The sequence below is a fragment of the Euprymna scolopes genome, chromosome 7 (genome assembly GCF_053919585.1).
Source record: "Euprymna scolopes isolate OS-2025 chromosome 7, ASM5391958v1, whole genome shotgun sequence".
NCBI lineage: Eukaryota > Metazoa > Mollusca > Cephalopoda > Sepiida > Sepiolidae > Euprymna > Euprymna scolopes.
Window position 1 is genome coordinate 6140460 of NC_136488.1, and position 17832 is coordinate 6158291.

The 17832-nt window shown below is 34.2% G+C and overlaps 1 protein-coding gene across 3 annotated transcripts in view; it reads left to right on the forward strand.

Moving 5' to 3' along the window:
* The window catches only part of LOC145279597 (uncharacterized), a 318995-nt gene that overhangs the window by 129828 nt on the left and 171335 nt on the right, over nucleotides 1–17832 (forward strand). Inside the window, exon 1 of one of the 3 annotated variants that reach the window (XM_080130760.1) lies at nucleotides 10928–11263. The exons of 1 other annotated variant lie outside the window; for it this stretch is intronic. The gene's annotated coding sequence lies outside the window, so the exon portion shown is untranslated. Of the gene's footprint in view, nucleotides 1–10927; nucleotides 11264–15426; nucleotides 15747–17832 lie in introns of those variants that run through there. One more of the 3 variants, XM_080130762.1, reaches the window with a different exon arrangement.

The window sequence follows — 17832 nt, forward strand, 5'->3', positions numbered from 1 at the left end:
AAAGACATTAAATCGCGAACATTTATTTTGGTTTTGTTTACTTGCAATGAAAAACACAAATAAAATACAAAAACTAAAGTGTCGATGTAAAAAAGCAAAAGGGACTTACAGTTTCTTTTTATTTGCATTTTTAAACGCGAAAAAATTGTCGAGTAAAAAAGCTTATGAGCTTTGTTTTCATTTTTACGCATGTGCGTCATAAAGCGAAATTGGATACACGGTTTCAATGCTCATGAAAGACGATTTAAGTTTTATGATTTTATAGATAAACATTCAAAAGTTCGTATTATTCTATAATGAAGAAATAACATCCCTCTGGCATTGTACTTAAATCTAAACGACGAATTTGTTAAAAAATGTAATATGCGCACAAACACACACATATGTGCGCGGGGTGGGGCTCAGAGGCTACAGAATAAAGGTGGGGAGTTGTATGTTTTGGTTTATATTCTAGTTGATGGAGGGTTTGGTTTGGTTTGGTTGCTTTTGTTTTACGGCATATCAACCCATTCCGGGTTATTTAATGCCGAATCCAAAGATTTTGAAGAAAATGTTTTTTTAATAGAATATATTTGTTGTTTTCAAGTCGCTTTCTATTTAACCCATAGTTGGGACCCTAACAGGTACTACCACACTATATATATATATATATATATATATATATATATATATATATATATATATATATATATATATATATATATATTGAGGATAAAGACTAATAGTTGTAAATTATGGATCAGTTTCAAAAGGAGACACAAAAAAACAAATTGAGTGTACGATCGTTTCGGAAACGATATTCCTTTTATTAATATTGAAAAATAATATTGGCAATAATTGACAATGAATGGTTGTTTTTTAGGGAGGGAGATATTCTCAGCACAAATGGGGATAGGGTAAGACACCAAAATGAACTAGCATTTTTGTAGTAAGTAAGATGGAGGAACCTTTATGGTGAACGGCAATTCAATAATTGTTTTTAAGTTTGCCACTCACTCTCTCTCTATCTCTCTCTCATATATATATATATATATATATATATATATATATATATATATATATATATGGGCATGTTGTTGCCCTTGTTTTTGGGCACCTGTACTATAAGCACTGTTCCTTTAAAGTATTAATACATTACATTAAACTTTGCTCTTCTATACTTGCGATCTAATACCCCCTCTCTCTCTCTATATATATATATATATATATATATATATATATATATATATATATAGTTTGCATCACACTACCATGTATTAAGTTCAGTAAAATAATCGATAGATAATTGTCTCTATAATAATAAATCCGCATTTTTTTTTTTTTTTTTTTGCACAGTGATCACCACTTATCAAGGCCCGGAAGCCACTCAGGGATAAGGGTTATTGCAAGTACATTACGTTAGTGTGGAAATTTGATGAAGTGTTTACTTAAGGGGGCGGTTCATTAGGAATTTGTTAATATTGGACTTGAAGACATCCAAGTTGTAGTCCGGTGGGAAGCAGACAGACGGAACAGAGTTCCACAGGCGTGCAGTTCTAAGAAATCTTCATGTTTCGCGTGCATTTGTTTACTTTCAAAAATGAAAGCTGCTCGTTCTGCTTCTTGGTGAATGCCCTAGAAAATTCCGTTCTAATTCAAATTTACCAGTTTAAAAACATTCTGTTATTCCGAAAAACGGCCAAGTTCGTTTGCTTAATTTGATCAAACTATCATATTTAAGCGTATTTTACGACAATGGGCAACACCGAGTGGCCTGCTAGTTTCCATATATGATATTTTAATTGTGAAATTCCCTTCTGGACTAAAGAACCATAAATTGGCAACAACAAATGCCACATACAAACCTATTATGTTCAGACTATTAGTCACTATATTTTGTAGCTTTAGAACAACATTTTAGACACATTTAGTCGTTATAATAAAATCCTACATTTCATCCTATGAGCAACATTATCACAATCCCGCCATATTCAGAGGAAGTAGTTTCTATTTTCCCCTCTAAGTATCAAGTCCTCCTACCGGCCCCACTTAACACCAGGAGGAAATATACAGATTATACATATATTATGCTTGCGCCCTTCGTAACTGGATAATAAACTCATAGATATTATTTCCCTTTTACGATCAAAAAATAATAAAGTCTCTCCGTACTAATTCCGTTCATTCTGATTGGTGGAACTCTGATCATTCCTATATTTCGGATTATTGGTATTCGCATGTTAAACGAACGTTAATGTACCATCCAAATATGGTGTCACAATGATACCTACTTTTGACTTCTGAGTAAATAGCTGCGTTCATATTCTTATATTTTACAGCGTCAACAATATCTACACCAGTTTGTATTCTCTCTCTCTCTCTCTCTCTCTCTCTCTCTCTCTCTCTCTCTCTCCCTTCTCTATCACTCTCTGTATATATTCTTCCCAACTCTATATTAATATCTATCTTTTTCTCTCTTTCTCTCTCTCCGACTCTCTCTCTCTCTCTCTCTCCCTCTCTCTCTCTCTCTCTCTCGCTTTATGCATTTGTTTTTATGCCGAAAAAAAATTTCATGGTGATGCTGAAGAAAAAACAACAAACATTTATTTCCTCTCTCTCTCTCTCTCTCTCTCTCTCTCTCTCTCTCTCTCTCTCTCTCTCTCTCTCTCTCTTTGTACATGTCTTCCAGTAATTAATTATATTTTGTTCAAACATAATTACTTTTTTTTAATGCACTTTATTCAAATATACTTTATATAAACCTGCCTTATTTATTATGATCGCTACCGGTTGAAAAATGTTTCGGTAATATCATCTACTGGATTCGTATTTATTATGTTATTTAAATTCAATATTTTTTTTATCATATGTGAGATGTTCACATTTTAAAATGTTAAACTATTTTGATAGTTAAGTATATTTTATGTTTATTTTTTCATCCCCCTTATAAAAAAATTAAAAATACGTAAACATTTTTATCAATTGATTTTTTGTATTTTTAATCACATATCTTTTCAAATAACTATGTTTATTTAAATTAATATGTTATATATTTTGTCAAACTGTTTAGATATTTTAAAAAATATATTTATTTACAGAAACATGAAAAGAAAACAAGGAATGTTTCACATGCTTTTTTTTACAGTTTTAGCAGTTTCAAAAAGATGAATGTGCAACAGAAAACGGTTTAACATTTTAAAATACGAATCCAGTAGATGATATTGCTGAAACATTTATTTTTAAATCGGCGACGATCGTAATAGATTGTGCATGTTCGAATGAAGATATATTTAAATAAAGTACATTTTTTAAGAAAACGTAACTATATTTGAAAAAACAGAAAAACAAAACGTAAATATGTTTGAGAAAATATATTAACACAAAATAGCTTAATATTTTGTCCAAATGTATAAGTAAGCAGTTTTGAAGAATAGCGGAAGTATTGTACTATTTTGTGATTCCATACCTAAATTGCCAGACCTGCCGGCGGGTTTTAAAGTTAGGTTCTGGTTTTATGCACAATTACCGATATTTTACACCGCTACAGTTTTAACGTAAATAAAGAGTTTGGGATGTCTATTCTAAACACCGTTCCTCTTAACATGACAAAACTCATAGAAGTGCAGTATAAAAATCATAATTGTTTTGTTTTACATGTTAAAAAAGACGACATAAAACTAGAAATTAATTTAAAACTATTGATGGAATGGTTGAAAAGAAAAGGAAGACTTGAACAACACATGGAAACATCTAAAACTGCTATTACTGATTTCGATCACTCGAAACAATTCATATACAGTAACTTCTAAAACGTCTGTTTTTACTTCTCATTATTATTCTAATGGACAAGTTTTCATAAATTTATTAATTCATACTCATTTATGCATTCCCTTAATTGCTATTTTTAAATTCAAACAGTACCTGCATGTTATCGCCTTAAACCAGCACTAATCGCCAGTGAAAGCCAGATTATTTCATTTTGGCCAGGGTTGCCAGTGTCTGCAATTGTTCAGGTACGGCAGTGGCCACCAGCAACAACCGTAGATTACTTTTTTTGCGGTGGTGGGGGAGGCTTCCCCCGGGCAACGCTGGTTAAGGAGTCCTGCTAGTTGAATATAAAAATAGCAGTTTCTCTGTGAAGATATGAAAAGATATAATTACGAACGGCTAGGTTCAATTATCGACGTCACATGTTGATGTTAAATGCCGTGTCTGATTGACAAAGATAATGGTGGAAGTGCTGACCGCACTGTAGTTGAAGAACGGCTCAGCGAGTCTGGACATCTTCTCCTACGACGTTGGATCAAGTGTCGGCCTCGTCGTACTAAAGCTGAAGAGCTCGGCGAACTGAAAGAGAAATTGTTCTGTGTACGGCCGTTTTTAAGACAATAAAGATCGTGAAAGTGGTAGTGTTGTGTAATTGTCTTGAAAAAAAAAAATACTTTGTCCTGAGAAAGACAGGTTGATTGCGAGATACTTATTGCAAGGGACTTATTGCAAGGGTCTTCAGTTAATTGACTCAGATTTCAATGACATCGGGACTAGCCGAGTCAACAACTGGAACAGTGATGTTAGTAAACAGCCAAATTGAAATTTCATTTTTTTTTTAGGAGAACAGCTGAATGCAATCTGTTAACATTGAAAACGACTGTTGTAGTAAGCTGGGAGTCCTCTGATTTTGTGTTCCACAAATGAACAGTTCTAAATAAGAAACTTTGCTTATGGAAGTTATGTTTAGTTTTAGGTACACAGCGGAAGAAGGCGGTATTTACAATGGTAGTAGCTAGACGAGTTGTGTTGTGCATGTTTTAAAAGGGGGCATATATTAGAATTAAGTTAAGCATCTACTATGAAAATAGTAATAGAGAAGAGAGACTAGTAACCTCTCTTCCATGAAAAAGAATCTGTAGGGAAGAGAAGAGAACACCCCACTTGATTGTAAAATAGGTTTTGTATTCTGTCAAATCAGTGTGCTCTGGAAGGTGTGGGATTTGAAAACTCCCAGCCTTACTCGATTGTCGCCCTTTAACTCAGAAGAGCGACCTAGCTGCGTCACTTCCTGTTCACCATATTTCTTCCTCTTTCGCACCGGACCTTCGAGCAGTCAAGATGTAACGTTACTCATCTTTCAATGAATTCTCATTCTTTCTATCGCTTCTTCATGTATATTTATGTCAATAAATTGCATTTCTTTCGCTGATATATAACGGTATATTTTCGTCCTCTTTATGCGACCTTTTGTTTTTTCAATTCCTTTACCATTAAATGTATCCACCATTACACACCTGGGGACGGGGTCGTCTATCATACAGCAGACCATCCAGTCCCCAACAAAGGCACATTTGCAGATATGGCAACAGTATTCCATGTTTAGGTGTATTTAACTTGTAGCAGTCATAAATAACGACATGTTAGGAATGAAATGCTTTCTAGAGCGATAGAAAGATTTTTCCAACGACCTTAACAATAGATTTGATGTAAGTCATACATTTTAGGTCTGGAGTGAAGGTAAGCTTTAATGATTTGAACAAGTTAAAAAATTAAAAGAATTCGAATCAGACCAAAAAATACTATTCTGCTCAGTCTGTGTGATATCACTGTCTGTCCTTAGTTTTAGTTATTTACTGACTCCTTTTCAATTAAAACATGGCATATTGCCACTTCGACATGAAGGGACACTACAGTATGTCAGGATGTCCAAAAAGTTACTGAAGAGTTTTAAACTTAAATAGATTCTTAATTTTTGATATCTTTCTGTAATTATAACAAAATCTATGACATGGGGGAGCTTGTTTTTTAATGCAAAATTCAATCTTTATTTATGAAAATCTATGTCTTTTAACTTTTGACAACTTTCAGATTCGCATATGGCAATGTCAAATAGCCACCACCGTCTCCAGATTTGATTAGCCCCGTCTTTTTCTTGTGAGGATATCTTTAAAAAAGTGTTAAAGTTCACAAGCCCCAAACCCATCAAGAATTGAAGGAAAATATCAGAAACGAAATAAGGAAGTTAAATCACAATCCTGTATTTCTGCAATCTGTCATAAATAATGTTTTAGAAAAAGCACAAATATGCGAATCTGAAAATGGGAAACATTTAAAAGACATTTGTTTTCATGAAGATTGTTTGAATTTTGCTTTTTTTCTTTAATCACCCTCTGTCTTTGTCAGATTGTGTTCAAGTTACAGAAAGATATCAAAAATTAAGAATCTATTTAATAGAAAACCCTTCAGTGACTTTTCGGACAAGTTGTATTTGGAACTATGTCTACAGGAGTCTATGTCAGGAGATGAGTGAGATGCCTGTTCACATTGCTTTGAACTTCTGCATGTTATTACAGTCAGGGAAGCAGGAAGCTGCAAGGGAATCTCCGGAACTAAATTGAAAACAGAATCCTATACCAAGATCGAATACAACCTTTTACGAGTATGGTTTTATTAGGGATCAATTGGTGGTATTAAAGAGTGTTGAATCCGTGCTGTGCATCCATGTATACCAAATGGGGTGTTTAGTTCATTATTTTATTTCATTTAGAACTTGAAAATTATAGGAATTAAATTACTAATAATAATAATAATAATAATAATAATAATAATAATAATAATAATAATACAAATGGTGGTCTGGGTCGGGAGCAGAAGTAAATATGAGGAGGTATTCATTTATTTCCAGGCAACACCAACATTATTTATTAGTTAACCATGATTTTAATAACTTTGTAGATAAACACTGTCTGCTAATACCTCTTCGTTCCCTCCACAAAAAAAAGAAATGACGCGATTCTACTTTTTAGGCGATTACATATGAACACACCGAAAAACTTGTCGGATAGAAAAAAAAGAAACAATTAAGTTAAAATTTAGAGGTGGAATAAGTTTCATATATAAATTAAAAATAAAATTATCTCCTAATTTGAGCCATATAGTTTACCATTAACCATAAGTCTGAGTGACAAGGTCGTAAAACTACAGGTAATCACCTAAAAAGTATATCATGCACATAAAAAAACACAAAAAGAAAATATTTCGTTAATTGCCCTAAAATGCTAACATAGTTTGAAAATAGGGATCATTTTATATCGAAATGATATGCGAAACTAATCCCCTATTCTAAATTCTTAATTAATTTGTAGTAGCAGCAGTGACACTTGTAAGAGTTTGAATTTGCCTTTGGTTTATAAGCTCAGTGTTGATTGGTGGAAACAGGCAACTTTTCTTCTGGCTTGGCCAATCGTAAGCTATCTCTCAGGCGAGCTAATTCACGTGAAAGTTTTCATAAAAACGCACGACAACTTCCTCGTTTCCTTTCCGTCTTTCGATACTAACAACACACTTCACGTGGTTCGGATCAATCCCCAAACGTTTTCTCTTGGGGCGTAACAGAACCCACACGAGTCTTTGGTCCTGGGCACAATTTCGACGAGGAGATAAATAATCCAGATTGGCTGCCGCTAAAGCCTCACTTCAATACGGTACACATACAACAACTCTTTTCTCTACCTTTTGTCTTTGCCCATACACATGGACTCATTCTACGACGAACCCTCTTTTCCTTTTCGCCACTATTACTAACGAAAATAACCAATAAAGTTGTTGTTTAATGTTTGAATGAGACCTTAATCTTTCTATTCTATAAATTGTTTTTAGCGAAGTTTTTCGGTGTGTTCACATGTAATCGCCTAAAAAGTAGAATTTCATTTGAATCGGGGGGTGACGAACAGTGTTAATCTACAATTATACCATATAATAACAGCATGAAGTTTGTTTTGTGCGAAAGTGTTCTGTTGATCGAATCTTTTATTACAAAGATCCATTGAAATCGCAACATGAAATGAAGCGATTGTTGTTATTGTAATAATCGCTCCACTCTGCACGCATGTTGCACGGAGGCCCATCACGTTTCGGCTGTCAGGGTCATCCACAAAAAAAAATATCGTTTTTTTTTTTTAGTTTTCACCTTTACCTTTTTTTATGATATACAAGAAAAAAGAAAAAGGTCAATGATTAAAAAAATAATTAAAAAAAAAAAAAACATTTGTCATAATAACTGGTTCAGATCAAAGTGTAGTATTTGTTTGTCTATGTTAGGCCCGGCACTTTCAACGCATCTCCAAACGATGGAAGACTACTGAGCTCTTCTTGCCTCCTCACGAAAACAAGGTTAGACGGAAGGTCGGTTTCTAACGTAGAGAAAATCCAGTTTCGCAAATACTCAAGATTGGGACAAAAATAAAAATTGCCTAAGTAGAAAAAGAGTTTTCATACATACATTAACCGGCGATGAAAAACTATCGGACAAGATACTACACTTTCTGATCTGAAATGGAACACGTACATCAAGTCTGTTGCCAAGGTCGCTGGAAAGATGGTGGGATTCTTCTACCGCTCCAGAAGATATCTCACTACTGATGCAATTCTCAATCTATATAAAAGCTAAGTACGTCCAAGGATGGAATACTGCTGCCATATCTGGGCAGGAGCTGCTAAAAACAGCCTATCCTGCCTTGAAACTTGTAAGAGTTTGAATTTGCCTTTGGTTTATAAGCTCAGTGTTGATTGGTGGAAACAGGCAACTTTTCTTCGTGGCTTAGTGGGGGATGCCCTTTTCTCTACCCTGCAACCTCTCTCCCACAGAAGAGACGTTGCGAGCCTATCCTTGTTTTATCGTTATTTCCATGGCAGGTGCTTGTCTGAACTCCAATCTCTGGTCCCCCCTCGCCAATCTTTCACGAAAAACACCCGTCTAGCCGAATCTACTGTGAAAAATTTCCCCCACTCTTTATCTGTGCCTAAATCAAAACGTGGATTCCATGAACAAAGCTTCTGTTTAGAACTGCATGCTTGTGGAACTCTGTTCCATCTGCCTGCTTCCCACCTGACTACAAATTGGATGTCTTCAAGTCCAACGTTAACAAATTCCTAATGAACCGCCCCCTTAAGTAAACACTTCATCAAATCTCCACACTAACGTACTGTACTTGCAATAACCCTTATCCTGAGTGGCTTCCGGGCCTTGATAAGTGGTGACCACCGTGTAAAAAAAAAAAAAACATTTATATGCAGAAAAATATTTATAAGATTATATTTGAAAAAAAATTGAACATAAAGCCATAAAAAGCGTAGAGACTATAAGTGTCGTTCTGATCTTTGGTCTAACAATTAGCTTCTAAGCAAAAGCACTTCTACTTCAGTTGGTAAGTGTGTGTATATATATATATATATATATATATATATATATATATATATATATATATATATGCATGTGTGCGTCTGTGTGTACTTATTTGTGCATATGTATATATATATATATATATATATGTGTGTGTGTGTGTATATTTATATACATATGTATATAAATGCATGTTATATATATACACATATATACACACAAGTTATGCATATTGTATATAATATATATGCGAGATATACATATATATGTGTGTATATATATGTATATATAATTATGCTTATGTATATATGTATCTATAATTGTCTTTATATATTTATGTATGTACATGTTCTATATACTTCTATATACACAAGTCATATTTTGTCTCTCTCTCTATATATATACATATATATACATATACATATATACAAGTTATATATACACAAAAGATATGTGTGTGTGTGTATGTGTGTGTGTGTGTGTGTGTGTGTGTGTGTGTGTGTGTGTGTGTGTGTGTGTGTGTGTGTGTGTGTGTGTGTGTGTGTGTGTGTGTGTAAATATATTTATACAAGTTATTTTATTCATTTGTTTTTTATTTTAACAACCGAGGAAGAAATTTCTTCTAAAAAGAGCGGGAAATGGCGCGCAGAATAAATAAGTTCACAGTTGCTGTGTGATTTGCACTAATATTGAGCACTCGTATTGTACTCTTGCTTCACACAACTGTCAACGACGACGATGATGATGATGATGACAATTGTGATGGTGATAGTGATGATGTCGAGGCTTGTTGAGCCGCAGCAAGTTGCTGCCGACGCCTGACGACGTAGTCTCCTGTTTGAAAACGGATGATGATGCGAATTTCGTTGCACTCGATGGTACTGCTACTGCAACTCGCGTGCACGCATACACTGCACTAATGCTGCTACATACACACATACACACAAAGCGGGGACCGACTTTTGTGTAGCACGGGGTACTTTTTCTACATCCAGTACAGTCTATCTTCTCTCTCTATCTTTCTCTCTCTCTGTATATATATATATATATATATATATATATATATATATATATATATATATATATATATATATATATATATATTGATAATTACTTCCATGCCTGTGTGTGTGTGTGTGTGTGTGTGTGTGTGTGTGTGTGTGTGTGTGTGTGTGTGTGTGTGTATTTCTGTCTGTAATTTTTTTTTAATTTTATTTTCTTTGCGCCTTCAGTTGTTTTACTGGTGAATAAACTGCAATATTCTCTTCCCCTTTTGTACTTCGCACTCTTCCATTTTCCTCCGTCTCTCTTTCTTTCTCTCTCTTTCTCTCTCTCTCTCTCTCTCTTTCTCTATTCATCTCTCTTTCTCTCCCTCAATACGACAGACGATCACAGACTACTTTTAACTCACTCTCCTCCTTATCGCCATTAAAGTCATGTCTCCTCCTATTCGTGTTTTTAATCCTTTAACTTTTATCAGACTTATGTACTTTTCTTCCGTTTAATTATTCGTATATTTTTTCTTCCTCTTCCTTTTCCTCAATACTCCCACCATCTTTTAACCCTCTCCATCGCCTCGTATACTCCCTCCCCTCCCGAAAACTGTCCATCTCGCTCTCCGCTTTCTCTCTATTACATAATATAAGTATGTAACAGACTTATTTGTCTCTTTACCCGATGGTTTTAAAAACCTTCCAACTTTTACTCTCCCTCTCTCCCTGTCCCCCCTTTATTTCTACCCCCTCTTTTACTCCTCCTCCTCCTTTTAAAAAGAGCAATCTTTCTCATTTTTATGCATATATATGTATGTGTGTGTGTGTGTGTGTGTGTGTGCGTTAGTTTTCGTTATCTTTTTTATTGTTTGTACATTGAATATCCGACAATATGGAAGAAGTGCGTGCGCGCGCGTGTCTATATTTCTACCTAAGTTTGTTTATATGTATAGGCAACTACTCGTTAAGACCTCTGATATGAGAATGTGCATTGCCAATGGAAGTTTTTACTTATTTCTAATTTGCCAATCTAGTTACAACCTGACCTCTGGCATTTAGTTCCGACTGTCTACGTTACGAGGCGGCAACATTGGTCAGCCTAAAAATTAAAATAAAAAAGGTAAGCTTTTTCACTGCTCAACAAAACTAAAGCTACTTGACTGTATTTTCTTCTTTTTCACGTCCTACAGATATGCACGCCCCTCGGCTCATCAAATAGCAAGTTTTTTTTAGTTTTTTTTTACATCGACACAAACTTTAGTGCTCTTTCGTAAGTAAAAAGTATAAATACGAAAATATTAAGTTAATTGGTACACTGTCGGTTTTAAGTGCTCCTTTATTTTGTTACTGAGCACTCTTTATGTGAACATTATTATTTATATCATTATCATTAGTAATATTTATATCATCATCATCATCATTACTATCCAATGCATTCTCATGGTTTAAAATAACTAGCTTTATTTAGGTTTAAAAAAAAAAAAGAAGGAAAAAATTATATAGTAATCTTTGCATTCTTTTTTAAATAGGATTTTTTTCAAATTTGTTCCAGATTATCCCTATGCTATGTAATAATTTTAGAAAATATTCAATGAACAATAAATAAAAATAATTCAGCGTGTTTTTATTAAAGTTACGAATAGGCGAAAACAAAAAACGACACATGCGATAGTTTTATTAATGCAGAGATTGAAAAAAGTTTTTCGAATGACTAAAGAGACTAATTCCTTCGCTCTATTTTTGTCGTTTTTGACGATTACACTTGAAGGCGAAAAAAACTTACAGAAATAATCAGACAATTAGAAAATATGGTGCTTATTCAGTTTGGCACTTACGGTAAAGTAAATACAGAAAATTGCGTATGATGTACGTACTCGTTATAGAACGAAGATGTCATATACCAAAAATCACGTAATCGATCAAGTAGTTTTTTTTTTTAGTAAGAAATATAAAATTTACGATTGTTAGCGATTTTACTATTAAACTATATTATCATCAGGCTGATTTTTTACCTCGACACTTCGAGTTGAATGGTATCCGTCTTATTTATTTCATCAAATTTAATCATGTCCGACGTAAAATTTGATTTTCTTGAAAAAAAATATTCGGGTTCTGATTTTTTGAGATGAGGATTGGTTATTCTTATTATTTGGATTCCACGGACTACTGTTCTCATCTTGAGTGTAATTTTCACAACGTTTCGGTCGATGAAACATTCGACTTTCTTTAGCTTGTCAAACTCAGGAATTTGGACGGAATTTCGAATGGAATCCTTTATTTACTTCACGGTGGTAGCATGGCCTTGTTCTGTCAACCATGACTGGATAAAGGTTTTAAGCAATTCGCAATTGTATTACTTAATTAATTTACGTAATTTTTGGAATATGCCAAACATCATACAGACTTTACTGTTTTCACTTTACTTTTAATTGCCGCCATAAGTGGCACTTTTTATTTATTTATTTTTATTTTTTGTTTTTTAAGAATTATTTCCAAAACAAGGGGAAACAATTCAAGAACACTATTTTTTTTTTTTAATTTTTTTTTTACAAAATGAAAATTTTAGTAACAAATAAAATAATCATTAAAATTTATATTCAAGGAAATCTTTGAAAAAGTTTAGGGTCTTTTGGAATTGTCTCCCCCTGTTCTAAAAGGATTTCTTTAAAAAATGAAAACAAAACAATGTCCAAAATCAGTAATGCTCAAGTGGCGATATTTTTAATAGAAATGTATAATAGCGAATCACAACAACCAAACAAATAAAGAGTTTCATGTCGACATAATTTGTTGTCTGTTAAAATGTCTGTGATGGAAGCAAAACTAAAAAACGAAATATTTTAAATCAAAATAACGTTTTGTTTTTCTCATCTTTAGCCATTTATTTGTTAAATAAAAAGAAAAGCATTTTTATTGATGTGATAATTGGCATCAATTGCTTTTTTTTTTTTTTTGTAAATATCTTTATATGTATATTGCCAATATTTATAATCAGTGAAATTCTAAACAAAAAACTTTTTGAAAAGTATATACAATAAACTAAATTAAATAAGTTCAAATATATTTCACTTAAAGTGTTGAATACAAATGGAGAGCTATTATAAGTGAAATTTTATAAACATAAAAACAATCAATGTTTAGACGAAGTTATTTGTCTTGTCAACCTCTCTCTCTCTCTCTCTCTCTCTCTCTAATATATATATATATATATATATATATATATATATATATATATATAACTACTTCATTTACTCACATAAAATTAATATACGAAAGTATAAATTTATGCGTAAACTTTAAGTATTTACTTCAAAAGTGCTCAATACGTAGGTAGAGCTAGTTAGGAGTAAAAATATACAAACGCCTTTTCTTTTTTTTCTTTTTTTTTTTTTTTTTGTCTATGAACTTTAATTCGAGGCAGAAATTGCTTTCGAACTGGCTTTGAACAGTTTCGACTATCGATGACTATGAAGTAAACAATAAAAAAAAAAGACACAGAGACACACGCACATCGTGTCTGGTATCCCCCCCCCCCATGACAGTGGCGATTTTTCCTTCGTCATACTAAATTTCGAAACTAATTATGGCACTTCTACAGTTTAATATCCTCAAGTAAATTTAGAAAATCATTCTTAGCATAGGGAGCTCTCACGTTGCGTGGAAGGAACTCTCCTAAAAGGAAAACAATTAATTTGTGTCCTAATTTTCAAACCTTGATTTGCTCGCCTACCTAACAAAATGCATGATGTAATGTTGATTTTAACATGGGATGTTCAACCCACTCTCTTCCCTAAAAAAAAAAAAAAAAAAAAAAAAAAGTGGACACTCTGAACGCCGGATATAAAAATAGCTATCTTCAAATTGGTCAGAATTTACCAGTAAGGTTGCCTCGCCTCTGTGATAGACAATAAACTTATTCTTCCCCTTTAAAAGGTGGCAAAGTTAGGGAGAATCACCTATTGAGCAAGAACGAATCATTTGTATGACCTAATCAAAAGATCAAGCAGGTTTTATTAAATTGTCGAATCGAATGTACTTTTTCCGCTCGTTAGAAAGATAACTTGGATCGTGAAGTCGAGTTTTCAAATTTGTTTTGTTTCTTCGATGACGTCACTATCATTTGGTGTGAATAGCAAAATTCTTCTGGCTAGGAACAAAGTCTAGTGTATTTTCAGATACTTCACTTTATTTTTTCTGTCCTCTCTCTATGATGGAGATCTTCCTAGACTGAGGCAATCTTTTTTTTTTTCTCAATCGAGAACGCTGCTTTTGAGAGGAGCTAGATTTTCCCACATTAAAAAACGACTTTTGTGTCTAATTCTGCCCTCGTAGGGTGGGTTTAGTTCTCTCCCACTGCCAGAACTTAAACACCAGGGTCGGAAAATGGAACAGAGAAGTCAGTGCCCCCGAGTCTAACCTGCAAAAAAGTGTCTAGACATCCCTATCGGCATTCCCCGGTGAGGGCGCCGCATGTGACTAACAATAAACTAACCTCTTCTCAAAGGGAGAAGGCACCGCCTGGGAGGGTGGACCTCTTAGAACTGCTCAGAACTAAACTCCCACCGCAAAATCAAAAAGGACCGGATCATTACAGAAATGGTCTAATCTCTGCTGATTTGGGGGTTCAGGTTAACCCTCGTAGGAAGGCACGTAAATAAGAATTATCCTGCCTTTCAGATTCAACTGAACGTTAGTAAATGCATCGGTTTTCTTGTTCTGACTTTGGTTATTATCTACTCGCTAGGAGTAGTCACACAGGCCACCATAAAAGATTTCTTTTTGAGAACAACTTGTTGCGTTCTATGGAGTCTGAGTGACAACAAATCACCCCAGATTTCCAGTACTCTCCGCTTCTTTTGATAACCTTTGGAGATGAATTTGCGTTATTTCAACAGCCGCTTACCATTAATTTCTCTTTGGCAGCGACCATTGATCTTCACTTGGATTTGGAACGGCTATAAGCCTCCCTAAAGTCCCAATCCTCTTTGCACTCATCCAGCGGAGGTCTGACTAGTGCTTTCACACCTCGGCCTTTCCATCCTCCTTGACCGTCCTCACTTATTTGGTGTGGCGCCAGTTTATACTCACACACACACACACACACACACACACACACAAAATTATTGTTGTTGTTATTATTATTATTGGCTAACAAGCAGCTTTCACACAGGTCATAAAGGATCTCTCCTTGAAAACAGCCTGTGGTGTTTTCTGGAAGCTTGGTGACAACAAGTCTCCCCAGTTTTCCAGATATTATTATTATTATTATTATTATTATTTAGTAGTGCATAAAGTTTCTCTCTCCTAAGAGAACGTGTTGCATCCTCCACACATCACATCACAACGTGTGTGTGTGTGTGTGTGTGTGTGTGTGTGTGTGTGTGTGTGTGTGTGTGTGTTATAATCGAATATCCCCGCCCTCTCTTGACATAATGAACAACACAACGACAGGCCTTGATTTTAGTTTGTCAAGAAGCTTATTGAAGAAGAAGAAGAACCGCAAACAACAACAGACACAATATCGTGCCCTTTTAAGTAAAAATACCAGAGAAGCAAGTGGCGATATGTTACGTTGACCCTCAGCAGGTGCTCCGTTCGTTTTGGTACGTACTGCTAGTTGAATAGCGTTCTTACTGCTTTACTTGTTCTTCATCTTCGCTTGGTTGTTGCTGTTTGGTTGGTTTGTTATTGTTTTTTGTTGTCTCTAAAGATGATGATGGTCGTGTCGCGATGACAAAATGCTATATATATATATATATATATATATATATATATATATATATATATTGCCGTCCGGAGCGTTCGGAGAAAAATAATTTTAAAAAAAATAGTCATGTTGATTTGTATGACCCAGCCAAAATTTATGACCCAGCCAAAATTTATGACCCAGCCAAAATTCAAAATATAATCATGTTGATATTTATCAAACGGCTTTTGAAAAAATCCTTTTAGTTTTTCCGTATTTTATTTTTCATTTCAATAACCGATCAAGTATTAGGTTGGTGCAAAAATAATATCTTATATATATATATATATATATATATATATATATATATATATATATATATATATATATATATATATATATATATATATGTCTACTAATAGTTGTTAATTTTTTATTTTTTTTATTTTTTTTATTTTTTTGTGTTTATTACGTGTTTCGAGTTTCTCTCTTCAGATAATATATTAGTTTTGAATATATATATATATATATATATATATATATATATATATATATATATATATATATATATATGTGTGTGTGTGTGTGTGTGTGTGTGTGAGATAGATAGATGACATAATTACGTTGAAACACTGGTTTCCATTAGATGCTTGAAGTTAACCAACGTTTTGTCTGGTCAGGACTAAAATGGGTGACCATTTGAGAATTCCCGGCGCTGTGTGTGCTCTCCGCTTATCTTTCCATTGTTCTGGACTTCTTGCCACTGGATTCAAGCAGTGCCAATCAGGAGAGGTGTGGTTGGGATTGCACAACCCTTGCCTCACAATTACACGTGCAGCTACCTTTACAGGGAGTATCCATTGCACTTTCAGACTGAACGGAATCATCATCGAGATATATATATATATATATATATATATATATATATATATATATATATATATATATATATATATATGCACTTTCCCCGGCGACTGATTTTTTAAAAACTTGCTTTAAACGCTGATGAAATGAATGAAAAAGAAAGTAAAATTCCGAAAAGAATATTTTAAGAATAGTTCCGGAACATCCTATTCTTCAGAAGAGAACGGGTCATTTTTTTTTTTTTTTTTCAGATTTTACGTTTCTTGTTAAATAGTGTTCAATTTCTTTTTAGTGATGAGTCTACCGGAGACACTTTGCTGTGTCAGTTCAACCTAAGTTGAAACACTGGTTTTTGTACTTTGCGATGATTATTCCCTCTGTCTAATTCTTGTTATTTAACATTTTAAAGATTGTGCCTTGAGATCATTTTTACATTTTACGTAAATTAAAATAAAATGTAAAAAAATAAATAATAAATAAAAAATTTACAATTATTAATTGGAACCATACTCCAATGCAAGGAGTATTATTGCCACATGCGGCCTGACGCATCTGCCACTACCTGGCCCTGGTCCTTCAGGGCCTGGGCAACAAGTGTCAAGCAAAGACCATATGTGGGGGCAACCCCTCATATAAGACCTTGTTCAATGTAGGGCCAACCCTTCATACCAATTGTCACTATCCAGCTCCCCTACTCCCCGGGGAGTTGGTCCCCATTTCCCCTTCACTCCTCACTTTAAAAATCGACCTTGTGCCTAATTTGCTCGGTGGGGGAGCAAATAAATACCCTTATCCGGCCCGGGCCCTTCGGGGCCTGCGCAACAAGTGTCAAGCAAAGACCATATGGGGGGGGGCAACCCCACATATATGTTATTGGTCAATGTAGGGAAAACCCTTCATACCAATTGTCACTATCCAGCTTCCCTACTCCCCGGGGAGCTGATCCCAATTTCCCCTTCGCTTTCTACATTAAAAAAACGGTCTTGTGTCTAATTTGCTCAGTGGGGAAGCAAATAAATACAAACATGATAGGTCCTGCACTATCAACTAAACTTCAACGCCGAAATGTTACATCTCTGCGCCTGATTTTTTTTTTTTTAAGCATATTAATGGAATGTGCTTTGACGAATTAATGGAAT